This window comes from Myodes glareolus, chromosome 11 (genome assembly GCF_982192425.1).
Source record: "Myodes glareolus chromosome 11, mMyoGla1.1, whole genome shotgun sequence".
Lineage (NCBI taxonomy): Eukaryota > Metazoa > Chordata > Mammalia > Rodentia > Cricetidae > Myodes > Myodes glareolus.
Genome location: NC_142036.1, coordinates 58,245,861 through 58,259,013, shown reverse-complemented (window position 1 = coordinate 58,259,013; position 13,153 = coordinate 58,245,861).

Below are 13,153 nucleotides of genomic sequence, written 5' to 3'. Positions count from 1 at the left end.
GTGCAGATCACAGCTATGCAGCTCCTCATGACAGAAAATTAATAGACCGTCTTAATGACCCTCAGATTTTTCCCGTTGCTCAAGCAGCTGACTCAATCCCCAACAGCAATAATTAAAGAGAGCAATCTGTCAGGGAAGTTAGCTGTTCTTGTTAATTTGGTGAACCACCATACTGGCTTTTCTGATTAAGCATTGTGGCGGACAGTTTTGCAGGTTTTTCACCAGAGCCCTCTGCCAAGCAACAGAGCTCTAAGCCAGCAGTTTGTGGAATGAAGCTAAGGATGATGGAAAAACTGTGGTCTCACCTCTCTATTTTCACTTTTAATACCAGCTTCCATGGGATGAATAAAATACAACTATTCTATTGTGCTTTTAAGAATGGGAAATAACGAGAAGCCCAAACATTCGAACACACTGTCCTTGCCTTGTGAAATGGGAGCTCACACTGCATCCATTGGTGGCTACTCTGTACAGCAGTACGGATAGACGCTGCAAGCAGATTACTTTCCTGAAAACTATTGTCAGAAAAGTCAAATTCTTTCAGGTGCCATCTTCATTTCTTCCATAATAGATCAATTCCCATACCTAAAGTTCTTGGTCAAGCAGACTTTCAATGTCTGAAACTGATTTATATGACATACAGAAGCAGTTCAATTCAAAGACATGTCATGCATAGCTGTTGCAAGTAACAAAGCACTCTAAACAGCGTAATTACTATGTAATATTTGTGCATGGTTTTGGTAGGTAAATATTACTGCAAATGCAAGATCTCTAAGAACACATCTAAGAATATATATATTGTATAATTAGTTAATAAGATTTTTACTTTGAACCTAGAGTTTTGTAGCACCTCTCTCCTTCTGACTGAGGTCTATACAAATAAAATAAGAATTGCCAAATCCAACTCTTTCTGAATGGACTTGTTTTTAAAGACACGGTTATTATTATACTTGATTGACATGGTTAATTGTTGATATCTGCATTATCCATTTGTCCTTTTTATGTGATATTTAAACTCTTAGGTGATTGGAAATGTGGCATCAGCCTCATTATCTGCTGCTATCATAGCAGGTATGGAAACTTGCTAACTACAGACTAATTTTCAAGAAAAATAGGAAAATTACTGTGTATAGAAATAAATTCCACTGTCCTCGGCCTTGAAATTTTAGTAATCACAACCAGAAAATACAAACATCAGTTCCTCTCTGTGGGAAATATGTCTTCCTAACTGTGGAAAATCAGAATGCTCAGCCTTTTCCATTTTGAGACACCTTCTGATTACCAACCATATTATTAAGGACATTCCATTATAGAGGCAGAAAATCAGCCAAATGAAATATATATGTATATATATGCATATATATATATATATATATATATATATCCCATACATTTTTATCATCAATGAAAAGAGACAGAAAATCGATATTAATGAATATTTTCAAGCATTACTGGGCCATCTTGAGTGCACTTTGGATGTAAGATCTGGAAAACGTATTGGCAGACAGAAAGTAATATATAAGTTCACTTTTTATAAATACTTTCAGATATGCTAAATTGCTAATAAGACAAATTTCCCATAAAGCACCTGATATCCTGACTGACCAGACAATAAATCTCTTTGATTAACAGGTGGTTTTTTGTACTACCACTGTGCTCCTTAATGTTTCATAAGCATCCAGGATGAGGAGGAAATCTTTTTTTTGTTTTTTGGTTTTTTTTTTAGAAAGTAATTTTATTAAATTATAAAAGTTTCCATTTACGTCCCTCTTCCCAAAACCCTCCCACTCCCCCCACTCCCTCTCCTATTCCCTCTTCGTCCCTAAGGGCAGTCACGGTTACTTGCCCTGTGGGAAGTTCAAGTTCCTCCCCCATCCCTCCAGGTCCAGGAAGGTGAGTATCCAAACAGACTGGATCCCCAAAATCCAGTATATGCAGAGGAAACAAGTCCCAATGTCATTGTCAATGGCTTTTCAGAAAGACTCCAGGCCAGCCACATTCAGAGAATCTGGTTGGATCACGTCCTCGTTCAGTCCCAGTCCAACTGGCCTTGGTAAACTCTCATTAGATCCGTCCCCTTGTATCAGTGGGTGATAGCATCCCTCGCAGTCCTTATTTCCTTTTTCATTTTCTTCGTCCTTCTGCTCCTCATTTGGACCTTGGGGGGCTCAGTCCGGTGCTCCAATGTGGGTCTCCGTCTCTATCGCTATCCATCGCCAGATGAAGGATCTAAGGTGATAAGCAAAATATTCATCAGTATGGTTATGGGCCAAAGCCGGTTCAGGCACCCTCTCCTTTGTTCAGAGAACAATCTGGGGATCTCTCCTTGAACCTGGGATCCCATATATAATCAAGTCTCCTGTAAACCCTAAAATGACTCCCTTAGTTGAAATATATTCTTCCCTGATCCCATATTCATCCTTCCTCCCTCCCCCCATCCCGGTCCACCGAGCTTTCCCCATTCCTCCCCTACTCCCTTTTCTCTAACCCTCTCCCCTTCCAACAACCCTCCCACCCCCACCCCCATGCACCCGAGGTTACCTGGGACTCTTGTCTATTTCCTACCTCCTGGCGGATAGCTAAATAATCTTCATCAGGTTCATCTTCTTATTTAGCTTCTCTAGGATCACGAATAATAGGCTCAAAGACCTTTAATTATGGTTAGAATCCACTTATGAGTGAATACATACCGTGTTCCTCTTTTTGGGTCTGGCTTACCTCACTCAGTAAAGCGTTTTCTATTTCCATCCATTTGCATGCAAAATTCAAGATGTCATTGTTTATTACCGCTGAGTAAAACTCTAATGTGTATATGTTCCACACCTTTTTTAACCATTCTTCTATTGAGGGGCACCTAGGCTGTTTCCAGGTTCTGGCTATTACAAATAGTGCTGCTATGAACATAATAGAACAAATGCTTTTGTAGTATGTTAGGGAATCTTTAGGGTATATTCCCAAGAGAGGAATTGCTGGGTCCTGAGGGAGGTTGACTCCCAGTCTCCTGAGAAACCACCACACTGATTTCCACAGTGGCTGCACAAGTTTGCATTCCCACCAACAATGGATGAGTGTTCCCCTCACTCCACATCCTCTCCAGCATAGGCTATCAGTGGTGTTTTTGACTTTAGCTATTCTGACAGGTGTAAGATGATATCTCAAAGTTGTTTTGATTTGCATTTCCTTGATCTCTAAGGAGGTTGAGCATGACCTTAAGTACCTTTTGGCCATTCGAAGTTCATCTGTTGTGAATTCTCTGTTCAGATCAGTACCCCATTTTTTAATTGGGTTAATATAGGGTTTTAGTGTCTAGTTTCTTGAGTTCTTTGTATATTTTGGAGATCAGACCTTTGTCTGATGAGGGGTTTGTGAAGATCTTCTCCCAGTCAGAAGGTAGCTTTTTTGTCTTACTGACAGTGTCCTTTGCTTTACAGAAGCTTCTCAGTTTCAGTAGGTCCCATTTATTCATTGTTTCTCTTATTGTCTGCACTCCTGGGGTTCTGCTTAGGAAGTGGTCTCCTGTGCCTATATCTTGTAGACTACTTCCCACTTTCTCTTCTATCAGGTTCAAAGTGGTTGGATTAATGTTGATGTCTTTTATCCATTTGGACCTGAGTTTTGTGCATGGTGATAGATATGGATCTATTTTCATTTTTCTACAGTTGACATCCAGTTATGCCAGCACCATTTGTTAAAGATGCTTTCCTTCTTCCATTGTATACCTTTAGCTCCCTTGTCAAAAATCAGGTGTTCATAAATTTGTGGATTAATACTCGGGTCTTCTATTCAATTCCATAGGTCGACTTCTCTGTTCTTATGCCAATACCAAGCTGTTTTCAACACTGTTGCTCTGTAATAGAGTTTGAAGTCAGGGATGGTAATGCCTCCAGAAGTTCCTTTATTGTATAAGATTGTTTTGTCTATCCTGGGTTTTTTGTTTTGCCATATAAACTTGATTATTGTTCTCTCAAGGTCTGTGAAGAAGTTTGGTGGGATTTTGATGGGAATTGCATTGAATCTATAGATTGCTTTTGGTAGAATTGCCATTTTATCTTTTATCATTTTTTTTTAGAGTAAAAATTTATTTGGAATAACTTGAAAACGCTCTCTCTCTTTTTCTGTCTGTCTGTCTGTCTGTCTGACTCTCTCTCTCTCTCTCTCTCTCTCTCTCTCTCTGTGTGTGTGTGTGTGTGTGTGTGTGTGTGTGTGTGTGTGCGTGTGTGTTTGGAATCAACTGGAAGTCAAATCTGAAATTTAAACTGCTTACTGTAACTTATTTTTGGAACCAAATCACTATTTTTTCTTTATCTCCAAAAATCCTTCAGTCAGAAATAACCCCCTCAACGTGAGGGAATAGGATAGTCGAGATGGAGGAAATACAGAAATGAAAGCAAGAATAGAGATATTTTGAATGAGGAAGCCATTTGGGACTAGTATGAAACCTGACACTAGAGAAATTCTCAGGAATCCACAAGGATGACCCCAGATAAGTCCCTAAGCAGCAAAGGAGAGGGTGCCCGAACTGGCCTTAGTAGTCAATTGATGACTTTCTTAAAATGTCACCATAGAACCTTCATCCATCAACTTATGGAAACAGAGGCAGAGATCTGCAGTGGAGCACTGGGCTGAGCTCCCAAAGTGGGAGGAGTGAGAATATGAGCAAAGAGGTCAAGACCATGATGGGAACACCCACTGAAACAGTCTACCTGAGCTAATGGGAGCTCACCAACTCCAGCCAGACAGGGAAGGAATCAGTGTAGGTCTAAACTAGACCCTTTGAATGTGGGTGACAGTTGTACGGCTGGGACAGACTGCTAGACCACTGGCACCAACACCAGAATTTATCCCCACTGCTTTGCACTGGCTGTTTAGGAACCCATTCTTTTTGGATGGATACCTTGTTCAGCCTAGATATAGTAGGGAGGGCCTTGGACTTTTCCCAAAGCAAGGGGTGGTGGGTGAAGAAGGAGGGAATAGGAGGAGGCAAGGGAGTGGGAACTGGGATTGGTATGTAATATTCCAAAAGATAGTTTGTTTCCTTTTTTAAAAAATAAAAGTAAAATAAAAATTTAAAAATGGTATCAGATACTACATGGTCACTGTAAATCAGACATAAATGACACTAAATTAAATGATATTTTCTATTTTTCTAACACAAAATGCACAAAATAGCATTTAATATTGACTAGCTCTTTTTTTAAACACCAAATGTAGGATGAATTTAAATGCAAACACATCCCTTTCTCTTATTGTTTAACTTAACAGGACTTGTAAATTCTGTATCCATGGAAAAATCAAATACTGGTTTTTTTTGGGCGTTTGGGGGCGGGAGCAGCAGCTGATGCTGAGATCCAGTAAGTTCTGTGTGTTCTTGTTTTCTACAATAATCTTGAGAAGATGAGTTAAGGTCAAACAGAAGCGTGAAGTGCAGCAAATATGCTGCATTCACTCCTAAGACCCTGCTGTGATGGGAAACTGTGGCGCTTGAACTCATACTCACAGATTCACACATAGGCGTTATGAGCACAACGGTGGTAAAATGTTATAATGGCATACCAATAAAAATCATTAAATAGAATAAACATATCATTGGGAAGATAAAACAAGGTGTCCTAAAATTCCATGTCCAGATAACGATATGGTAACGTTAACATTTTATAGTTACAAACTAAAATAAAGGAATAAATAAAGAACTTGGAAATGAATGGAGACAGAGACATGGGGGAGAGGAACAGAGAGAAAGGGAATGTGAAAGATTTAAATCAAGGAATTAACATAGTATATTTTTCGTAATATATGTAGTAGTCCTCTATACGTCATTATCTACTGAATGCACCATTGGCGACACTTACTGTTCTTAAATGACAGCTTGGGTATAACCAAGTATAGCTCCCCCTTCAGTAAGCACTAGTTTAAATTCTGAAGAAAGATTCGGGTTTTGGGAAATGTACTGATAGGGTGTGTCCTTCAATTTTGAAAAAGTGACTTTAAACTAAAAATTCATTTCAAGGTTTAAAGTAAAAGTTAAATTTTAATTTATTGTTATATAGTTTCTGCACAGAACAAATAATACATAATTTCCTTTAGTGTATAGTCAAACATCAGAGAATAAGATGATTTTAATATGGTGATATGATGTGAAGAAATGACCGATTTATAGCATATGATTCAAAAATTCTTGTTAAATGTGAGTAGAAACAAACTATATTGTTCTGGGATCTTCTTTCAATAAATTTTTTAAAAATGGTTCTTCAGTAATGTACCTTTTTAAAATTCCTATAAATTAGTTTAACAATTTGTATTAATCACTATATTAAAATAAAACAAACAGAAGCTGACTCAGGATTATGAATTTGAAAAATACTTTAAATTTGAACATTTATTACAGATAATTAAAGCTTAGGCACTTCTTATTTTTATTAATTTGGAAAAAATATATATTATATATTATATTATATGTAATTAAGTGAATGGAGATCTAGGGCAAAGTGTTTTATTGAACACTTTAATAAGTTATTGTGCAAAATATTCTAGGTGGTAACTTATTTTATACACTTTATATTTATCTTGTGACCCAAAAGGAAAACATTAAATCCAGATACTTAAGAACACATTTCTTACAGGTGTAAGATGGAATCTCAGAATTGTTTTAACTTGCATTTCTCTGATGACTAGGGATGTTGAACATATGATGTGTGCTCAGCTATGTTCATAGCAGCATTGTTTGTCATAGCCAGAACCTGGAAACAACCTAAATGTCCTTCAAATGAAGAATAAATAAGGAAAATGTGGTACATTTACACAATGGAGAACTACACAGCAGAAAAGAATAACAACATCTTGAGTTTTGCAGTAAAATGGATGGAGCTACAAAACATCATTTTGAGTGAGGTAACCCAGACCCAGAAAGACAATTATTACATGTACTCACTCATAAGTGGTTTTTAAACATAAAGCAAAGAAAACCAGTCCACAAATCAACTTCCAGAGAACCTAGACAACAATGAGGACCCTAGGAAATACATACATATATCTAATCCACATGGGAAGTAGAAAGTAGAAAAAGACAAGATCTTCTGAGTAAACTGGGAGCATGAGGATATTGGTAGAGGGCTGGAGGGGAGAGGAGAGGCAGGGAGTGGAGCAGAGAAAAATGTAGAGCTCAATAAAAATCAGTTTTAAAAAAGAAATACAGGTTAGTAGTTAGTCATCTACAACAATGAAGCTTAAATCAGTTTTTAAAAAGAACACATTTCTTGATGTGAGAAATACAAAACCAGTTCATCACTACATCACCAGCAATCATTAACTCGCCCTGTGTACAAGGCTTGTTATCCTAGGAGCCGAGAGCAGTGGTTTCCCCACCGTCTGGAGGCAAATGTACTTGATAAATGCTTCTATTAATTGATTCCACAAATTATCCACTAATCCGGAGCTTTTGATTATGAGCACTGCTAATCAATTTATTTGATAGCAGGCTTTCAGCAGTTAGTGAATTAAAATTTGCGTACATTTTTCTGGGCTGGCATAATTAGCAGATTTATCCTGGTTGCGAAAGAGCGGAATCTTCACTTTTCATTTGCTCGTGACCTGCTTTTGCTCTCCGCAGGGTCTCCTTTGGAGGTTCTTCAGAAGGAGAAAATTAAAAGGTTGTCAACAGATTAAAACATTGTTTAACCCAAAGGAACATTTTTCTCAGGCTTGTACATTTCGATATGACTTTTATGGGGAAAACCGTGTAGATAGCTGGGTTGTTCTTCACAGTAATAGCTGTGGATGAAGCTATTATGCCTCCCCAAATCAAGGCAGTGACGTCATTAGTCATTCTCCTTCCCTGCAAAGGGAAACCCTCTTTCTGCTTCCTGAGAGAGAAGATTCAGGGAATGCGGTTCTTTGAAATTAGAGGACTGTCTTACAAATTTTGTAGATTAGACATTAGGCAATGTTGTTCCTTCCTTCCTTCCTTCCTTCCTTCCTTCCTTCCTTCCTTCCTTCCTTCCTTCCTTCCTTCCTTCCTTCCTTCCTTCCTTCCTTTCTTTTCATTTGTGAGACAACTTCAAGGTGTTTAAAGCGCCGTTGTTTAGGGAGGTAGTAAGAAGAGTCAGCCCTCCCAATGTTCCACAGGCCAGCATTATCCTCAGCATAACCTCTCCTCTTTCAGTGTTCAGAATACAATCAATGTGGCTCAGGATGTGCCAACATCTACAGTGGCCGCGGAACCAAGACATGCAGTTAGACTCATAAATAAGACTTGCGGGGAAGAAGCTAAGCCACAGAAGAGTCTCAGGACGTGTGACCTTGCATGGCACTCCACAGCAAGATTCTGTAGGACACACTGGATGTAACACAAGGTTAAGGAGAGAGATTAGCCTAGGAAATTTATGCTGCCATTAGCAATAAACAAGATCATAAAAGATAACAGACTTGGAATGAGATGCGTGCATTTGTTTCATTTTGAGGTGACAGCTATCTACCCAGCAGGCATTTGGCTAGAGACTACATTTTAACAACTGAGACAGATAAACCATAAAATGAGAATCTCCTTCCTGCAGCAAATCTCTTAGACGTAAGTGTCGTCTCTGAGAAAACAAGTCACGTAATTTTGGAAAAGATCAAATTATACATGTGCAAACCTTTAAATGGAAAAGGATAACTCTAGAGGATTAAAAAATAAGGATATTCACACAAATACGTGTGAAACTCCTTAAAGTTAACTCTAATAAATACATTAGAATATCTTTCTCAAATAAAATTGCCTGTGATTGTGAATTCAGAAAAATATTTGAAAATTGACCTCAACAAACATATTCTTTACATAAAATGTCTAAAATTTGATAATAACAATTTTATTATAAAAATACAATAACAACAAAAAATCTAATAGGCTTAATAAATTTTTACTATAAATATAAATAAAAACAAGATAATTGATGGCTTTAACTCTAGAAAAATACTAATGCTATTTTTGGCTCCATGAGTAGATATTTATAGACATTTCTATATGCATTTCATGAGAGAGGCAAAGGTAGGTTCTTAGTTTACATAATAGTGACTTAGAGCATTTATTTAAGAACACAGAGTTCTAATGTTATTCTGCTGTATTAGCTTATCTGTTTTTCAATTAACATAAAATTGGATGATTGAAAATATCACATAAAATTTATTAATACAATGAATCATCTAGACAGAATCTTCAGGAATGCAATCTGTTTTATTATTATTTTTTAGTTTTAATTATCCTCAAAATGTTTACTAAGAGCAAGCCAATATTTTAAATATTTTTCTTACTTTCTTTCATTTTTTTCTTATCAAATTACAATAGCTTTTCATGTAACCAGTCATCATATCATTTTTAAATTGACATTAAATTTTATTCTATTTTAATTTAGGTTCAGTAAAGGGATCTTTTAATAAATGTTAACACTCAATTTTGACATTAAAATAATCTTATGGAAGAAAAGTCCTTACATTTATCTGTAAATGCTCATTAATAAGATTTAGAATTTGCATCAATTAATTATAAGAATACTGACAGACTTCTCTTAAATTTTGTTTCAACTAAATGTAGGTTCAATTATTGCTGTGTAACATTTATTCACTGACCACTTAATATAGAATCAGTGTGCTTACATTGAGCAAAGATATAATATGCAGTACACAAAGACTCCCATTATTCCTTTCTGCACGTGGAATTAGTGAAGCAGCAACCAGAGTGATGCATAGATGTCGTCAGGTGGAAACAGAATCACTTGTGAGTGCTAGCAGAGGTTATGGATAAGCAACAAGGAAAGAGATGTTGACTATATATATGAATAACAAAGGGGTAGTATTAAGGCTTTGGAATGAGTATTGCAGAAAGTATTTACCTATAGATATTTCACATTCAGTAATCAAACACACACACACACACACCTCTAGGTTTTCTACTGGCCTAGCATAGAAAAAGTTCTGTAACCCTAAAATAAACAAACAAAAAACAGAGAAAGGAAGACATAAGAGAAGGGAGAAAGGAAATAAGAGAGGCAGAAGTGCTTGAATATAGAATTATAAATTGAGAATAATACTGAAAAAAATTGTTTTAAAATGTTTTATTTAGATATCCTATTTTTCAAGCAGTTCATATTTATCATGTTTCCCTCCCCAAGTCCTCTTATATCCTCCCTATTTCACAGCCCAATCAACTTTTTTTTCTCTTTCTCTCTTTCTGCTTTAAGCCTGTGAATCAGATGAAAACCCTCAACTACTGCTCCAGTGCCATGCCATGCCTGCCTGATGCCTTGCTCTGTGTGGTGAGGATTATGGACTCTGGAAACTCTTTAACATCTACCCCAAAATTGAATAGTTTCTTCTGTAAGCCCCCTTGGCCATGATGATTTGTCTTGGCAGTAGAAAATTAACTAAGACATATGAATATTATATAAAATAATTATTAAAAGGTAAGAGTCTTGCATATAATTTTTTTCAGGACAGGATTTCTTTTTTTGTATTCTTGACTATCCTAAAACTAGCTATGTAGACCAGGATGGCAGTGAACTCAAAAATCCACCTTCCTTTGTTTCCTGAGTGCTGGGATTAAAGGTGTGTACCACCACCACCAGGCAAAGTCTTGCAAATTTTATATTGCAATACAACAAAATTCTCTGTAGTCCATAACATTGAGTAGAGAGTTCACTAAATAATGCTTGGGAGGCAACTATGCTCAGCACTACACTACCAATGCTGCACCTCACTAAACATATTGTGAACGAAGTAACAAAATTTGTCCTCAACTTTAGCACATTGATTTCCCCAGATTTTTTTTGAAAATAAAGTACTACTGGAGACGATCTTGAGAAGTCAATAGTTCATGTGGATTCCCTGTGCTAAGTGCACTGTGTCTTCGATGGGAAATGACCCAAAAGAGAGGACAGGTGAATGTCCTATGTAGAACTGTGCCTTAGATGGGAAGTGACCCAGGACAGAGAGCAGATGAACGCCCCGTGCTGTGATCTGTCACAGAGATGGAAATGACCCAGGACAAAGGAGCAGGGGAATTGATTGCCCTCTCCACAGAGACAGGAAGTGACCCAGAATATCTCAGTGTGCTGGAGGGTGGTTGAGAGATTTGCTAAGAAGAAACATGCTACTGCATTTAGGCTGATTATCATCTTTGAACAAAAGTAAAAGAGGAATGAAGGTCAGAAAGGCAAATATTAATTAAAATTTAATGATAATATTAGTACCACAGAATGAGATTAAAACTAGAGAGACTTTATTTTTCTAAGTACTAGCTGTAAACTTTTAAGTTGATGAATTTCTTATATTCTTCTTTTACTTTTTCTCTCATACCATGCAGAGTGGAAAAGTAAAGTTTCCATTCAAAATCTACACATCCTATAGCCTATCTCTTAATAATAATTCACACATTATATAGCCTATCTCTTAATAATTATCCACACATTATATAGCCTATCTATTAATAATTATCCACACATTATATAGTCTATCTATTAATAATAATCCACACATTGTATAGCCTATCTATTAATAAAAATGTTCACAAATCCCATGCATTCAAGGCTGCTGCTACAGATGTGGATGTTTTAAATCTGCAGGTCATTTGGGATATTGACTGCTAAATGAGGATAGGGACAAACTACAAGTTAAATACTGCGTTTGTACCAATCGACAACTGAAAGCATTTCATATTCATTGTAGAAAGCATACAAGTCATAAACCTCTCCCCAAGCTTCTGTTTCTTAAGAACCTAAAAGTTTACAATCTGCATAGTAGTTTATTTACATGTATTTTCATATATTTTTAACATAGTTATTTGAAAAAAATTGCTGGTTAGACAAATCCAGTTAGATTATAAAATTGTGTCTGAAGTGCTCCAATTGTAGATGTTTCCTCATTCTTTTCTAATGATCTGGGCCTACATGAAGGCTCATGTCTGTTTTCTCTCATTTCATTATTCTCTTTATCAAATCCTCTTTGTATATTCTTGAAAAAATGCTGATTTGTCAATAATTACAAGTTTAAATATACCTCACTCTGTTAATATTCGTTTTGCCATATCAGAATTTTATTATCATTTGGTGAAGATTAAAAATAAATATTTGAGGGTATACACACACACACACATAAATACATAAAATATATGTTCATACCCGGATCAACACATTTTACTTTTTAATAAATATTTTCTTACATAATTACATATCTTTTGCATAGTTACACAATACAGCTATAGATAAATTGAGCAGACTCTCTAATCATGGATTCCAAGGCAAATATTATATCTTGCCTTCTTAAATTGCTTCTGCCAAATTTGTTTATAAAATTGTGAAGGGACTATATGTTAACTAATGACTGAGCTATCCAAAGAAATTTGTGAAATAGTAAGCACTCAGTAGAATGCTGGGCACAAAACTCAAACAATAAATACAACCTATGCCTTATGTAAACTCTGTATAGCAACTACTTGCTACTACATTATATCAAAGAAATACAGGTTTATTGTATGTACAAGTTACACATTCTAATTATTATCTATCTACATGAAAATCTGAGTTGTGTATTACAACTGAAAATATATAAATTTTAATTACGTGCTTAGTCAATTATTTTAGAGTTTTGTATACTTATTTACAAAAAAATTATTAAAAATTGTTTGATCCTTTTAAAGTATCTACTTGTGTCTGTCACTGTCTAACTGTTTGCGGTTGTGACTGTCACACTATTGAATGGTGTCAGAAGATAAGCTGAAGTTTATTTCTGTTTTAAAATTCAATATTTCTGTCCCTGTCTTCTAACTTCTGGCTGCGCCACACTTTTATTTCTTTTTTTTTTTTACCTTTCCTCTTGAGTATAATTTGTCTCTTTAATCATATAAATTGGTCTTTTTTCTGTACTTGCTCCAAATCCCTGCATCATTTAGCCTATTGTGCTATCTGACGCCGGCTACAGGATTGTACAGCTGCTTCCTGATTTCGGAGAGAGTAAGTTAGCAAATAAGGAAAACTAGAAATAATACAAAATAAATCTTTCAGTGAAAACTGTCAATATTAAGTTGACTATGCCTCCCCCTTTTAACCTATGACATTCATTATTAACATTAACTTTCATTTATTTTCTTTTATCAGTTACTTTCCCATTAATGCTAGGCATTTATGTA